The 4618-nt window shown below is 34.5% G+C and overlaps 1 pseudogene; it reads right to left on the bottom strand.

Moving 5' to 3' along the window:
• Positions 1–603: 603 nt before the first annotated feature.
• On the bottom strand, positions 604–3562 carry LOC120195246 (annotated as a pseudogene).
• Positions 3563–4618: the final 1056 nt, after the last annotated feature.

The following is a 4618-nucleotide window of genomic DNA, read 5'->3' as shown; positions in this document are numbered from 1 at the left end:
TTATAAAGTTCTAAAAAATATAAAAATATTATCAATAAAAATGTTTAAATAATATAAAATTTTAAAATTTTCATGAAAAAATCCATCCCAGATGGGCATGTGATTGTGCCTCTATTAAACCATTTTCAGCGTCTACCATATTTCTAACTTTTCAAATTTATACAAATCTATATCAATGATAAATGAATTGTTGTTATTTCTTAAGGTTCTATCTACGAGCACCAAGAATGTTAAAGGTATAAATATCTAATGTCGAATGGTTGAGAATTATCTTTGAACGTATATGGTTTTATACTTAGATTAATTAAAAAACAAACTTTCCGGATTTGGTCAGGCATTTCCTTTTATATAATTACCAAATTTGACTTTTAATCTCAGACACCAAAACAACATTATATTTGATCATATTTAAATTAATAGTTCATATTAATTGTATTATGATTAGTATCATTCTTGTGTTTGATATCATGCTTTTATAATTATATCAACTTGTTTAAAATATTAAATTTGAAACAATAGTGGAAAAATAGAATCACAATGATAACTACATGACTAAAGTAGGAGCAAATGCAACATGATCAACAAAGCATCTACAACAGCACATTAGATCAGATCATATCTTTACTAAAATCCCTGCTTGGTGTTTCATCAACAATTTGCTTTTTCTTAAAAAAGAATTGATAAAAAAACGAAGGAAAAAGAAATGGGAAAGGCATTATACATACCGATGAAGAGTATCATGATTTTCAAGAGTGCCTATAATGTCCAAATCCAGGCCATTCTTCTTCTCGTGTTCGGCAGACATGGAACTGAGGCGGTGAGAAGCACCCTCAGTTCAGCTCCCATGGAACTTCATTTACATGCAATGATTTACTCAGCTTCCGTGTTCATCAATGGCGGCTGTGTTTTCCTACAAACTTCCTAATCTGTACTTTTAAAGGACCTGTTCACCGATCAAGTCCAGACCGACCAGAAGAAAAGATATCCCTTGAAATAGTAAGAAATAGAAATGGATTCCCTGTGCAGAAAGGAGGCTCCTTGCAGAAGCTGTTAGAAGAAGGAATGCAAGTGCTAGCTCCTTCCTATATCCTATTATGCTTCATTTTCTTAGCCATTTGTTCTTGCTCAAGTTCGGTTTTCAATTCATCGAGATTGGGTTCTGATCCCCCACGCTGATGTTTCGGTTGTTTCTCGACCAAGGACAAAAGATCACCCTCAGATGACCGACCGGATTTTTTCGTAACGACCCACTCATATGCACTGCCAAGTTGGAATAGACCGGAGATCATTGCATTGAACTTTGTCACAGACATTGTGTTCTCGAAAAGAAGGTATGGAACAATGAATGGGAAGGATTTTGGGGCTGGAAGGATGTTGAGGAATGACATTGTAGCAGGGATGTAACAGACAACCCATGCCGGAAGCTCAGCCTCAGGAACGAACATGGTCATCGGAAGAATTATGCAGAAAAGTGTGAAGGAATAAAATGGTAGGATCAATTTTCGTAGCAGAAAGAACAGAAAGATCATATTGAATTTCTTCCACACACTAATCTGCAACAATTGGAATACAGAACAAGAACAATGTTAGGAAGTGGAATCACTCGAGAACTATCGAGTTAAACAAATTAGAATAAACCATTGCCACTTTAAGCAAAACGTGGCTTGAAAAAGTGCTCACCTTAGCATGGATAATATCCGGCAAACAGAGGCGGAACAATTGCATTGGTCCCGAATGCCATCGATGTTGTTGTTTTCTATAAGCTTCATAAGATTCGGGAAGTTCACACTGACACTGAACAGAAAAAGAAAATAACAAACACTAACTTAACAAGAACATTGAATAGCTGCAAAATTCAACTACCAATCGGACTGATGAAACTATAGCTATTACCTCGACATCGTTGAGGAAAATGAACTTCCATCCACAAAGATGAGCACGGACAGCAATATCCATGTCCTCGACTGTTGTTCTCTCTAACCACCCACCAGAATCTTCCAAAGCCTTAATCCTCCAAACCCCAGCAGTCCCATTAAACCCGAAGAAATTAGTGAAAACACCATTCACTTGTTGCTCAACCTCGAAGTGAAACGACAAATTTATGTTTTGCAATCTTGTCAGCAAATTCTCATCCTTATTAACAAAAGACCATCTTGCCTGAACCAATCCTACATCCTCATTATCCTGTAAAAGCAAATATAACCAAAATAAATTTTGAATTCAACTAATCCAAACACATACTAAATCGAGCTTGAAATTCACTGAATTTGCAATCAAAATCGAACACGGAAATGCTTGGTTTAGTTACCTTAAAATGGGGTATAGTTCGTTTAAGAAAATCAGGATTCGGCTGGAAATCGGCATCGAAAATGGCAACAAATTCATAGTCTTTAACATAACTACAACTCATTGCAGACTTAAGATTACCAGCTTTGTAACCATCTCTAATCACACGGTGCCGGTACACGATATGAACACCTTGTTGTTGCCATTTATGAACCTCTTCTTTGATAAGGAACTGTGTAGTCGGATCATCGGAATCATCCAAAACTTGAATCAAAATTTTCGACTTCGGCCAGTCCAAGTTACACACTGCAGCTATCGATTGCTGGTAAACCTGCAAATCAAACATTTAAAATTGACGGGTTTCTTTTAAAAAGATCAAACAAAGTGCTTTCTATGTTTGTTTTCACCTCTTTTTCATTACACATAGGGATCTGAACAAGAGCCATGGGGAAGAACCCATTTTCCCCAGATTCAAGATCTGCAACAACAACTTGTTTGGGAATTGGCTTGATTTTCTTGAAGCGGATCCAAAAACAACCCAAACATAGGATTAATCTATCCAAGCTTTGGATAATGAAAAGAATAATGCAGACATTCGCGAGAAACTGAAGAGGAGGGGCCAAATACTCGACCCGAATCAAAACCCAACGGGAGTACAACGAATCGAAGAAATCCCTAACGCCGAACGGCGCCGTAAAGACGTACTGCAATTGGAGCTTCGGCGCACCGAAATGCCAGCCTTTAAAGTAGGCGGCAATCTCGAAACCGAGTAACAATAACGATAACCAAAGGAACACTTTGATGCAGCTATAGAACCTGGTTTTAACAGTTGTATTTTCGTTGGCGGAACCGTTGTCGGTGTCGGCGTCGGTTCGACCGGATGCGACTCGACGACGGATGGCGGAACCGAGAGCGACCAATGTGGAAGCAATGGAGGTTAAACAACCAGCGGCGCGGTGGGCTTTTAAGAGGAGGACCCAAGTGAGTTGTTTGGCGTTTTTGCCACGCGCCTTTTCGCGAGTACCGGTGGGGGTGTTACCGACGTGGAAATCGTCTTCGGACGGAGCTTGAAGTTCCTCCATTGACCAGTTTGGGTTTTCCATTTTGACAACCACCGGAGTTCCTTTGTGGCTGCCTTTTGCCCACCACCCAAACGACGGCGCCATTGTTGGGGATTTTTTTTCCTTACCTTAAAAAAACTGGACTGTTGGGTTTCGATCCTGGGGTAGATCAAAAGCTGACAATGTTACCAAAAAATGGCTAGAAATTGAACAACATTATCAAAAACAAACGAAGAAGAGACAAAATATAATTTAAAAAAAAAGGAAAAGAGGGGTCTGGATGGATTTGAAGAAGACAGAGAAATGAGCTACTGAGTTCAACAATACACTTCTCCTCACTCATTCAAGTGCAGAAAGGTAAGCATCAAAAGAAAATTTATACGACTTTGATTTTGAATTTCTGAATAACATTTTTCATAAAAAGAGATTTCATTTGTTTCTAACACATACGTTTGTCTGTCGATTCAAATAATAGCTTTCTAATAGTAATATAAATAAAAGCTTAGTTATTTGGTGGGCATTTCAGACAAATACAATTTAAAACTAAATTAGCTTTTTATTATAATAAAAGGTCTTTTTTAGCATATAGTTTATTAATTTGGAGTTACTTTTATTTGAATTTTAATGTATATAAATTTAAAAAAATATTATATGCATTAACTTTTTCATAATTCCAAATAAATATAACATAATATTTAATTAAAAGAATCACAATATTTGTTTAAAATACATTATATGTATTAACAATGTAGGTTCATACATCAATAATCTTTATCTATTGAAGTCGTTGATCCGTACTATATATATCGTTAAAAGTTGCCTTTTTATATATCTAGATGTATTGTTTCAATTGAATTTAATTTAATATTATATTTATATGTTATATAAGAGGATATAAAATTTAATATATTTTAATATTTAACATCTCTGTTTATAGATAAAATATGATTTAAATTGCATAATTCTCATATAAAAATATTTTTTCTGTTCTTAATTTTTTGTTTGTACATTATATTAATTAATTTTAATTATGATTATTTATTATATTATAATTATAAATATTTTGATAAAAAAATTTAGAAAATAGTTTATGAAGTTTATATTATATTTAGAAATAAATAAGAAAATTGTATACAAGTGTAAGAGTGAATGCTACGAATTATTATTTTCTATTATCTTTAAATGAAACTGAAAAATAATAATTGAATGTTTTTGTGAATATATTAAACTTTATTGATTGAGATTTAATTATCAAATAACAATTTAAAATT

Source organism: Hibiscus syriacus, unplaced genomic scaffold, assembly GCF_006381635.1.
Source record: "Hibiscus syriacus cultivar Baekdansim isolate YM2019G1 unplaced genomic scaffold, ASM638163v2 tig00117010_pilon, whole genome shotgun sequence".
Classification (NCBI taxonomy): domain Eukaryota; kingdom Viridiplantae; phylum Streptophyta; class Magnoliopsida; order Malvales; family Malvaceae; genus Hibiscus; species Hibiscus syriacus.
Note: the sequence above shows the minus strand (reverse complement) of the source record. Positions and strands in the feature narration are given on the sequence as shown.